Source organism: Cnephaeus nilssonii, assembly GCF_951640355.1.
Source record: "Cnephaeus nilssonii genome assembly, chromosome: 14".
NCBI lineage: Eukaryota > Metazoa > Chordata > Mammalia > Chiroptera > Vespertilionidae > Cnephaeus > Cnephaeus nilssonii.
Window position 1 is genome coordinate 24,759,184 of NC_137085.1, and position 12,672 is coordinate 24,771,855.

Here is a 12,672-nt window from a genome sequence, read left to right on the forward strand (position 1 = left end):
CTAACAAACAATTTAGGTGTAATTTTTCAGGTCATTCAGCAACATATAGTAAATGACATCTAGTACACTGGTCAGAAGCAAACATCCATATTCATTAACCTGACTGTGGTAATCATTTCACAAAGCATCACGCTATACACTTTAAATATATTCAGACTTATTTGTCAGTTACATTTCAATAAAGCTTGGGGGGGGGGAGACCAAACATCTAGTTTATTAATAGAAACCTCAGTATTCTCAATAGTAAAACTTGGATTACAAATGTACCTTACAGGGATGTTGTGAGGGCCAAATATTGGTGAAAATGTTTTATCAACTTTCAATTACTATACAGTTGTTAGTTGTTCTTAGTAGTATCAGACCCCTAAAGTTTAATGTATAGCTAATGTCAGTGATTTTCAATTTACTTTTACTAGTTTATAAAAAAATAATAAATGATTAAAACAGTAACCCCAAGAAATGTGACATTTTAACAGACAAAATTTGCATTCTGATGAGCTATCTGAAAAATATTCATTAAATTTTATACACAAATACAAACAGAAACTCTAGCCCTTTCATTGTGAATGATGGAATATAGTAAACTAGGCTGCCAACAAGAACCTACACAGACGTGTTTCGTCTAAGGACCCCGTGGTTGGCAAACTGCGGCTCGCGAGCCACATGTGGCTCTTTGGCCCCTTGAGTGTGGCTCTTCCACAAAATACCACGGCCTGGGCGAGTCTATTTTGAAGAAGTGGCGTTAGAAGAAGTTTAAGTTTAAAAAATTTGGCTCTCAAAGGAAATTTCAATCGTTGTACTGTTGATTATTTGGCTCTGTTGACTAATGAGTTTGCCGACCACTGGTCTAATCAGTACACTGTGTGAATAGTAAACTACTGAACATCAGGGAATTAAAAGGACATCAATTTCATTGTTGTATCTGAGGAGTGATATGTATGGAAATTATTTTAGAAGAAAATTCTGTTCCAAAATGATTAATCAAAACTAGATAAAATGCAGAAAAGCATTGTTGTTCCAGATATTGGGTTTAATAAAGAATCAGTTCATCCTGAGGAAATACATTCTAATTTCTACATCTCTCTGCAATATTTTACAGCTATGCTCAAAAAAAGCCTGGAGTGAAAAAAAAAGATATGACTGAATGACTGAACATTTCAGCAGGAAAACCTTTTAACTCATAGTACAATAATGATATTAGCTGGTTCAAAAGAAAATCAAATGATGAAAAGTAAAAAAAAAAAAAATTATAGGCAGGATAAACAGTAAATTCAGGCGCCCACATTTCACAAGAAAATATATGTGTTTATGAGGGGTAAAAAATATCTTGACAATGAAACTAATTCTCTGTGATTCCCAAGCATTTGAGGGTATTGGGAAATGCAATTTTCTGAAAGAAAATTTCTATTCAAGAATTATTTATAAATGGGGACTTTTGTCTGGAAAGACAGAGAGAACGCAGATAGAGAGAGACAAGAATCATTTCTCCTCTAGGAGAACGCTGCAGGTTTGTAGAGTGGTGATCTATTTGGGAGCGCACATCTGATTCTGCTGTTCACAGTGCTTAATGTCTCTGAGAATTTTCAGCCATTTCCTCTTACAGAGGCCCTGGTTTGACAGCATATGCTGAATGGGGCCCCAGGATAAGAATCAATCCCAGCTGTCTTCTTATGTGATCACAAGATAATTGTTAAAGCCCAAATATTTTCCTTGATTGGGTGTTATGGCAATTGAGCTCATTTTTCAGTAAATGAAAATGCACGACTATATATTTACCCCTAAACCATTAAAAGGGAAGCAGAAAGCCATATTTCTCAATAAAAGCAGGCTTGGCTTGCCTAGATTATAGATCAAATTAAGTGGGGGCCATGAGGCAAATGAGCCCAGATTTGGGATAACAAGTTGTCAATATATTTGGCTCCATTAGACTTAGGGACAAACTACACTAAAATAATGAGATTTGGTTCCATGTGAGAACAAAATTATGGAGCTAAAAAAAAAACAACAAACCTCCTTCCCATTACAATCAACTACTAAAGAATTCTGCAAGGGAAATACACTCCAATGAATTAGTTATATAACTGTTACTCTTTCGTTAAAATGATTTAATAGTTCTACAAATGTCGTGGCATTAGCATTTTATGCAAAGCTATAAAACAGTAGCAAGTAAAAAAAAATCAACTGCCTTTACAAGTAAGCACTTTTGGAGTCTGTTTATGACACTACGTGGTCACTCTGTGATATGAAATGGTAACATCACTATGATAAGTACTGTTTGCTCGCCAGTTTTATTCAGGCAGGAGGCCATTAAAGGAATGAGGCTGCTGACTTCATCTTCCATTTGGATGGGCTTCAGCAATGCATATACACTGGCTAACTCATTCTAAGATTTCTCTAAGAGAAGAGAAGCTTTTTGGAGTACATAGATCCTTAAGAAACTATTTAATTACATATTTTCATAATGTTTAAACTGCCCCTGTCAGGAATATCTAACTGAATATCTAAATATAATAAATAAATCTCTATGGAAATATCTAAAAACATTTACAGGCACGTAACTGACAGATGTGTCATGGCAAAACCTTAACAAATGACTTCCAAAAAGACAAAGGTAGCACACATAAGGTGCTGACTCTGTTGACAGTCTATCCTCAGTCCATTGAATCTCTAAATAAATATTAGGCATTTTCCATCCTCAACAGAGTATGTGGGTGATGTTCACATTTTCCATTTGTTGTTATTTCCAATACTAATCCTTATACGAAATTTTGATTAGAATTAGCAACACATTTAGGTAGGAGAGTAACCCACAGGATTCCACAAGGTTTAAATTATTAATTAGACATTAGCCAATGTTCAAGTTTAATGGTAACAAGTGCCTAGTGATATATTTAGCATTCAGATTTTTAAAAAGGGGGTCATATTTCATAATTTTGAGTGTAAATGGATAAAATTTAAATAACTAATTCAATAATCATGGTCCTTCGGGAGCTGATACCACATAAGAGATTGGTTAGCAAAAACAAGTGAAGAATAAAATAAGTCTCTTTTCTGTTATTGGCCTTATTTGCATGTTACCTAGGCTATTCTTTTGCTCATATGTCCAGTGACATGTTACAAAGGAAGCAGTATGCTGTAGTGGGAGAACACTGAATCTGGAATAAAATCTGGATTAGAAATCTGGCTTGACCTTTGGAGATTACATAGTTCATCTCTAAAACTATGAGACTGAATTGGAAGATATCTAAATAATGGATTGGATGGTGTGGGCAAGGAGAAGACCTTGTCACTGCACAACAATGAAAGTCTTCTAGTGGATTGCCCAACAATTGCCAAGACCATCAGAGTGTATAGGACAGCTCAGTGTGGCCCCTTAATATCTACCAAATTGAATTAATATGGAAGTTTTGTCTCAATGGATTGTAAGAGTGCTTTTCTGGACCCTGTATCATCTCACTCCACTAATGAGCTAATTTCATTTATCTTAAATTTCTAAGTGGTATGTTAGTCTTATCACTTTTAAAATTCTATATTCTAATTATAATTAACTCTGACCAATATCTCTATTCCTTTATTATTAAAATCTCCTCAATTTTAAAGGCAGGCAAACTGAAGCAGGAAATTAAGATGCTGTGAGTGTCAGTCAGAACCTAGCGCATTCATGAGACTGTGTCCTAACTCTGGGTTCTAACTCTGTGGGGCCTTCCATTATTACCAGATGCTTTGATAGGAAGTTCCATCATATGGAATCTTTCCACTGTTAATGAATAGATTTAATTTTGCTGCCTACATAAAAAATGCAAGTATTGAGTAGGCATGTAGTAAATGTCTAAATGTCTATTGCAGACTTTGGGATTTTTAGGATTCAGAAGGTAGTAGGTAACAATCCCTGACCTCAAAATGTTCGCCATCTGATTAGAGAGGTGAGTATAAAAATTAAAAGTCAGCAAAGTGTGTGCAATCGTTCTCAAAATACAGTTTGTAAGAATCGCTTGGAAAGCCTGTTGAGGATATAGGTTCCCAGGCTCCACATCTAGACTCATGGATTCCACGACAATAGATCTGGGGTGGTTTCGGCAATCTGCATTTTTAACAGCACCCACATAGGTGACTCTAACTAATGCACTGGGCCAAAAGAACACGCCGAGAAACACCAGTGAATCGGAGCTCAGGCTTGGGAGTCCAATAGTCTGGATTGGACTCCTAGCCCCACCACTATGCAGCTCTGTGGCCATGATTAAGTTACTAAAGTCCTCTGGGCTTTAATGTTCTCATCTATAAAATTAAGATAATAATAGTGCCTGTGTGTTAGGTGGTTGTAACATTGGCACCCACTAAGCACTTAATCGAAGTTGTTCTTGTTTTTTGTTATCATTAATATTATAACACTAGAAACTAACAAAGTGCTAATTGGTCTGGCGTTATTCCCAGAATTCAGTGAATAAAAGGAAGTTCTGGATAAGGGTAGGGAAAGCTTTAAGAAGGAAGAAGTTGGACTAAACCCTAAAAAATCAATGAAAGGTTGTATTATCAGAGTAAATAAATTCTGGGTGAAAGAGACATACTGATCAAATTATTAAGGAAGGTGAGAACAAGCTGTGTGAGAACCAGGAAGGGACGCAGCCCCTAAGGTGGAGGATTGAGAAGGGGAGAAGTGGGAAATAAGTAGCCAGAAGACAGAAGGCTCACAAAGCATGAAGTCCCCCCATCTTATTACCTGAACCACCTGTTTTAAGAGGCAGATATATTGAGATAGGCCCCCACATTAAGAAAAAGAATATAAAAAGATCAATTTGTAGTAACTTATTTTTACAAAAATAATCTTTTCTTTACAAAATAATTTATCACACAGAACCTTAATTCATTGGATATGATAATAGGTACAAGACACATTTCAACTTACTAAAGATAAATAGTTCAACCTTCTAATCATCAACCAATGGTTGTTGGCACCAATTCAGCACCAACAGGAATCCCCAACTTAGTGCACAGACTGTGAAAACAGCATAGCTATGGAGGTGGCCCTGGGGCCAGGTGGCCTTGAGGCCAGGCCCTGCTCCAGCTACACAACTCTGCTCTGCTCCATGCTGGTCTGCTTTGCACTGTGCTGGTCTATTCCATTGTGCACTGGTAAGACATCTTTGGTGTTTCAGCTCAGTCAGGAAAACATAGTCTTAAATCTTCAGTAGAAAGGAAAAGAGTGTTCCCCAAGCCAGAGGGGAGCTGGTTGATGTTAAAAAAAAAAGTCCCTACCCCTGACATCTGATTGGTCTGTCCTCATGCAAATGAGGACTCCAAATACACAGTTTGATTGCTCAAAAAGGCACTGTCCTGATTGGTCAGAATGGAGTTACTCTGATTGGTTGAAGTTGTGCAGTTCCAATTAGATGGGGAACGCCTCAGTTCTATTGGTTAAAATAGGATTCCAGGAACTCCTTTATAAGGGCTGGCTCAGAAGGCAGGAATATAGTACAGGCAGGCAGTTCAGTACAGAGGCAGGAAGTTCAGTACAGATTTTTCCGTGCCGTAAAGTTTACGTGAGATGCCCCTGTATAGAAATGACTGCTGGGCTCTGCTTTTTAAATTTGAACCCAATTAGCCACCAGAAGCACTTCATAGTAGGTATCTTCTTTCTAAGGGTACACACAATAACAGACTATGGGCTTTTTTGAAATCAAAGGACTATTTTATTTATTTCAGAAACCACAGACTCTAGCACAAGGCCAGGAAGATAATGACAGCTCTGAAGATAAAAATATATTGTTGCTCAACTAAATAGTTATATATAGTTATGATAGCAAATGGGATATCCATGAAAAAAGTTTCTTCCCTTTGCAGAGCTGCCACATCCATTTATTGTTCATATTCCCAGGTGAGGCTATTGCTTTGAAAATACAGCCAAATTCATTGCTCATTTACACTGAGTGTCCATAACTGTGTAAGCAGCAATAAATTAAGTATTGTACCTGTCAACAGTCAAGCTGCATAATTCAATTGAAAATACACAACTCTCATTTGATTTCCTAGGTATCTGAAAAACTTCATTAAATTCATAATTTAGTGGATGATGAGAAAAACACAGTGCCCTGAGACACTAAAAGCCTGTCTTGTTTCTCTTGTCAGGCCTCTGTTTACATGGAACCTTAGAAGTTTACTTAGAGTTGCAACTTGATCCTCCATGAAATAACTCTAAACCCCCCCAGAATGGAAGTATCCCCAAACCCGGGATTCCTATTGCCCATAAATTTCTTTTCTGATTTAAGATTTTCAACTTCTCTTACTTTATCTCGGGGAAAAAATAAATGTTAAAAGAGCATATGGGATAGTTATTTCTTTCTTTGACTCCTCAAATGATGTCTTAAAAATATGTCATGATTATAAGACACTCAAAACATCTGGACCAGAGTTCACGAGGGTGTGCACACTTCACTATCATAGAGGTCATCCATGTCCCACAGACAGGGAAGCTGCGCTTATCATCTCTAAGGCACAAACTAAATGTAGATCATGGGACTCTGTCACTGAGGAATCAGTAATCTAGGCAAGGGGAGAGGTCCATGTTGGTTATTAATATAGTCATTATAGTAGAAAAGACTTGCCTTAAAAGAACCACAGCAGAAAAATGGGAATTTATCTGAAGTGATACTTTTATATTACTATGCCCATGAAGTAATTACTATAATGAATATATTGCAATAATACAATTTGTAATGTTTGATGAATTAGAAAATATGTCTGTTCCCACTACCATTCATTTCCTGTTTTTTGTGAACTGGGAATACAATGACCAACTTAAGCTTCACTTCACTAATTTGATTCCGGTTAATGCCCCAAGGGGAGCTATCAGCATGTCTCTTCCAATTGCCTCCTAGGGAACAAGAGAGAAATATTTGGCCTATTAAAAACAAAGGACACATTCACTTCTCTGCTGGCCTGGTGGAGACCCTATGAAGCATTCAGCTCTTTGATTACTTTCTATCAGTGTGTTCACAGCCAATCAAGCCATAGCAGGAGACAATTAAATCCACTAAAACAAAGCAGTTTTTATGGCCACACCTGCCTAATGTCTGCCAGTTTATTTTCTGCACATGTAATTAATAGCCTTCTATGCCAATAACTCAAACTTCCAGCAACATAGATTTGGGTGGTAAGAGCTTTGCTTCTTGCCTTGGAGTGAGCTAGCCTGGGTATGTGTTCCAGCTGATACACTTGGTAGCTGTGTGACCTTCAATACATTATTTAATCTCTCTGAACCTCATTTCTCTATCTATAAACAATATTATCTCATGAGAATATTGATATAAAGAATCTACATGTACTCAACCAAGAATTAGTTCTTTAATGAACATTGCTCAAAACAATGTTAAAATAACTATAACTTTGACCATATGGGACTTAAATAATGAAAATGGAAATAGACAATGATGGGTTCAGAATTGTTGGATTTTAGTTACACACAAATTAATTTGTCATGTAAGTTCAAATAATTGCAACAAATTGATTCTCATCAAATATAAATATGCCCTTATAAAGATAATAGGAGCCCGTTGCACGAAGTTTCGTGCAGTAGACTTTTCCTTCACCTGGCTGCAGGCACCAGTTTTCTGCCAGCAGTAGTTTTCCTCTGGCCACCCGCGGATCAGAGCGCCTCCAGCCAATATGATCGGCCACCCTGAGAGGAACTCCGATCGGGAGCTCCGATCGGCGGGTGGCCAGAGGAAAACTGCTGCTGGCGGAAAACTGCTGCTGGCGGAAAACTGGTGCCGGCAGCCACGCAATCCGCCACCCCGAGTTCCGCCACCAGCGTCTTCTGCCGGCCCCATGGGTCCTTTCGAAGCACCGGCCGGCAGTTAGGCTGGCAGGAGGAGCGGGGGGCGGGGACTCGCGAGTCCCCGCCCCCCGCTCCTACCGCCAGCCAATCGGCCACCCTGAGTCCTGCCCCCCACGCCTCCAGCCGGCCCAATCATGGGCGTAGCGGAGTGATGCAATTTGCATATTACCTTTTTATTATGTAAGATACTGCCCTAATATGAGGTATCTACACTAATAAAAGAGGAATATGCAAATTGACTCCACTTCACGTCACCCACCAGCCAATCAGGAGTGAGTATGCAAATTAGCAGGACAAAGATGGCAGTGGCCACGGAGCCAGACAGGGCTTGGGTCGCCCCTGGTGATGGAGGAAGCCAAGCTTTCTGCCCGCCCTGGCCGGCCACCGAAGGAGGGGCCAGTGGGCAGCAGCCACGGAGCCGGCCCAAGCGCGCGGGAGGCTTGGGTAACCCGGGCCAGCCGCCAAGGGAAGGGCCTGCAAACGGCCCTCAGTCCCTCACCCAGACTGGCCATGCCACCATCAGGGTGAGTGTCCCCGCTGAGGGGCGTGGCCAGACTGAAAACAGCCCTCAGCCCCTTACCCAGGCTGGCTAGGCACCCCAGCGGGGAACCTCACCCTGAAGGGGGTCTGGCCAACCTGAAAACAGCCCTCAGCCCCTCACCCAGGCTGGCCACACACCCCCAGCAGGGACCCTCACCGCATGGGGGCGTGGCTGGCCTGCAAACTGCCCCAGCCCCTTGTCCAGGCCGGCACTGTCCCCAGTAGGGACCCCCACCCCAATGGGGGTGTGGCCTGCCTGCAAACCACCACAGGCCCCTTGCCCAGGCCACCCTGCCCCCAAGGGAACTCCTACCCTGATCCATGACACCCTTCAGGGCAAACCAGCTGGCCCCACCCGTGCACCAGACCTCTATCTATACTAATAAAAGGGTAATATGCTAATTAGACTGGGAGACCTTCCAGGAGACCTTCCGGATGTTCTTCTGGACAAAGCCATGGTGGCGGGGCCAAGGTAGAGGCGGTTAGGGGCCAAGATGGGAGGGCAGTTGTGGGTGATCAGGCCGGTGGGGGGGGCTTTGGGGGTGAGCAGGCCAGCAGGGGGGCCAGTTGGGAGTGAGCAGGCCTTCAGTGGGGGTCAGTTGGGGTGATCAGGCCAGCAGGGGGGCAGTTGGGGATGAGCAGGCCAGCAGGGGTTCAGTTGGGGGCGATCAGGCCAGTGGGGGGGGGGCAGTTGGGGGCAAGCAGGCCAGCAGGGGGGAAGTTGGGGGTGATCAGGCTAGCGGGGGGAGGGGCAGTTGGAGGCGAGCAGGCCAGCAGGCAGAGTGGTTAGGGGCAATCAGGCAGGTAGGCAGGTTAGCGGTTAGGAGCCAGCAGTCCTGGATTGCGAGAGGGATCCCAGATTGGAGAGGGTGCAGGCCAGGCTGAGGGACACCCCCCACCCCCCACATGAATTTCATGCACCGGGCCACTAGTCTAAAATAATCAAACTTATAGAAGTAGAGAGTAGAATTGTGGTTGTCAGGGGCTGAGGGGAGGGGAAAATTGAGATATTCAATGGGTATAAAGTTTCAGTTATGCAAGATAAGTAAATTCTAGAGATCTGCTATACAATATCATGCCTATAGTTAACAATACAGTGTCAATACACTTTTTAAAAATTTTTAAGAGGGCAGACAACATGTTAAATGTTTTTAGCACACAAAAAGTTGGGACAGCATAAAGGGAGGCATTCTTTATTTTTTTATTTCAAGGGAAAATGGAGAGGGAGAAAGAGATAGAAACATCAATAATGAGAGAGAATCATTAATCAGCTGCCTCCTGCACACCCCCTACTGGGGATCGAGCCTGCAACCCTGGCATGTGCCCTGACCAGAATCAAACCATGACCTCCTGATTTGTAGATTGATGTTCAACCACTGAGCCACACCAGCCAGGCGTAAGGGAGGCATTCTTCAAACCATCTTGGAATAAGAAATTGAAGCTTTTTTTAATGTACAAAATCTAGAAGACATGGGCTCCATCTTCAACAAAAAGCAAGAAATCTGGGAATGCACTAAGATCTGCACTGATCATCCAGAACTGGCACCGAGGTTACAGCACTCGGTGGAAGATAAGACAACACTATACACTCACCATCTTCCAGTCCATCAGATATGCCAGTGAACAAGGCCAATTACAGCTCTCCAACTTCTTTTCCTTCATGTTGGAAAACTACACAATATAAGTGAGAAAGATTCAGAATTAGTAAATCTACTGTTTGGTTACACCATCCAGGAAAACAAGGATAGACAGTACTACACGGGGCTGATAGATGTCCCAGACTCCTATAGTGGCCCTTGGCTGTAATTTCTACTCACATCAACTGATACTGATTTACTTATTGAGTCCTTCAAGGAACAGAGATACTTCATACTTATTATGTCTTAGAAGTGCTACTGGAAACCAAGGAAGTCCTGAAACAAATGCTGAATTTTACTCACATAAAACATATCCCTCCAGGATGCAGACTGATACAACCACTATGGAAAACAGTGTGGCGGTTCCTCAAAAAATAAAAAATGGAATTGCTTTATGACCCAGCAAAGAAACCTGAGACACTAATTCAAAAGAATATTTGCACCCCTATATTCATTGCAGCATTATTTACAATAGCAAAGATATGGAAGCAACCCAAGTGCCCATCAATAAATGAGTTGATAAAAATAGCTGTGGTACATATACACAACGGACTACTACTCAGTTGTAAAAAGGAATGAAACCTTACTTTTTGGGACAGCATAGATGGGGTGTTATGCTAAGTGAAATAAGACAGAGAAAGACAAATACCATGTGATTTCACTTACATGTGGAATCTAATGAACAAAATAAAAAACGAAACTAGAAGCAGACTCCTAGACACAGAGAACAGACTGTCAGGAGGGAGGTGGGTTAGGAGGCTGGGTGAAAAAGGTGAAGGAATTAAGCAGTAAAAATTGGTAGTTACAGAATAGCCACAGAGATGGAGGTTACAGCATAGGGATTATAGTCAATTAAGATTGTGATAAATATGAATGGGGCCTGGTGGGTACCTGAAGCAGTTATGGGGGGACCTCTCTGCCAAGCATATTATTTTCTAACCTCTTTGCTATACATCTGAAACTAATAAAGAATAACATTGAATATAAACTATAATTGAAAAAAAATTTTTAATTAAAAAATAAAAACTTGCCCCTCCAAACAGTTAGCAATCTGTGGTGATCTACATGGGAAACTAGATGATCTCTGTTTGATCTTTTGCAAGAATAGTCTCCCCACCCTAACCGGTTTGGCTCAGTGGATAGAGGGTCGGCCTACAGACTCAAGGGTCCAGATTCAATTCCAGTCAAGGGCATGTACCTTGGTTGCTGGCACATCCCCAGCTGGGGGTGTGCAGGAAACAGCTGACTGGTGTGTCTCTTCTCATCGATGTTTCTAACTCTCTATCCCTCTCTCTTCCGCTCTGTAAAAAAATCAATAAAATATATATTTAAAAAAAAAAAGAATAGTCTCCCCTCAGGGAAGAACCCATATGTTTTTAATGGTGATTTTTTTAGATCGAGGAAAAAACTTCGTAGAAATCCTAATGATCCTGTTTTTGAGTTTTCTTGTCTATCCTGGTGACCTGCACTTGAACAGAGGGAACCATTAAGACTTTTTAATAAATATGAGGTATGGCTTCACAAAAGAAGTCTTACATAAATATAAGTTATATGGGGGGTGGGGATGTTATAAATATTGGAAGAAGTCTATGCCTGGCTCCCAATTCATACAATCATTGACAATGAAGTCTTGGTCACACATGAGTGGGTATCAGAGTCCACAGATTTGAATTTACCTCACCGTATAGAAAGAAACAAAATGAAATATGTGCTGATGCCACTAATTTCAATAGATGGAGACCAGGATACTGACCTGAAGAAAAATAAAGCAGATATACCTCAGGGAGTCAGAACGAAAGGATCCCTTTCTGAACAGTTAACAAAGCATGAGTGGTGGGAACAGGTTTTCAATATTGTGTGGAGTGATCCCAGAGGCAAAAGAGGCTGTATCCACTTATTGAGAAGGGGGCTACTATTTTGGACCAGATATTACCCCCCAATATTTATTATAGTTCTTAATAAATACCAGTTGAAGATGCTCATTAGGTTTCATGAACATAAGTCTGAAGGGTATGAAATTTGCCATGATGGGAAGGTTATTAGTGTATTTTCTGCTTCTAATTATTATGAAGGCAGCAGCGATCGAGGAGCTTATATCAGGCTGGGGTTTGGTCTGACCCTTCGATTTTTCCAGTACTGTGTAGGTAAGGCAATGTGCTTAAGATCTCTTTATCAAAGGGTGAATGTAAACAAAACAAAAAAAAAATCGGTGCTCCATTCAAAACCAAACCAGTAATCCAGAGACCTAGGTAAAAAGAGGCATTCAAGGTGATATATCTAAGAAGGCAGGCACCAGAGAGAGATTATTAGCGCAAGTTAAAGGGGTGGGGGCGGGGGTGGGGGGGACAGGTCCAGGAGCAATCTAAAAAAACCAAAGAGGAGATTAGGTTCACGTCATGAACATGGATTTAGCACCCACTGTGGGCCAGGCACTGTCCTAGTGCTAGGGATACAGAGGTGAATAAGGAGTACCCACTACACTTTGGCAATAAGCAGGGTGCTTTGGGATCAAAGGGGCGGAGGATTCTCACACACAACCTGGGATTTGGAGAAGACTCCCTGGAGAATAGGATATCTAAACTCAATCTGGAAGGATGAGAATCGGCAGGGGGTACCCAAAATATGTCTCTTTTCATAAAGAATCCAGGGGTCCCGTGGTACTGT

At 41.3% G+C, this 12,672-nt stretch overlaps 1 pseudogene across 1 annotated transcript in view; it reads left to right on the forward strand.

Moving 5' to 3' along the window:
- The window catches only part of LOC307111148 (serine/threonine-protein phosphatase with EF-hands 1-like), a 142,519-nt pseudogene extending 130,275 nt beyond the window's left edge, over positions 1-12,244 (forward strand). The window contains exons 6-7 of the transcript in view: positions 9,804-10,362; positions 11,351-12,244. The product of the transcript in view is annotated as a serine/threonine-protein phosphatase with EF-hands 1-like (transcript). The remainder of the gene's footprint in view (positions 1-9,803; positions 10,363-11,350) is intronic.
- Positions 12,245-12,672: the final 428 nt, after the last annotated feature.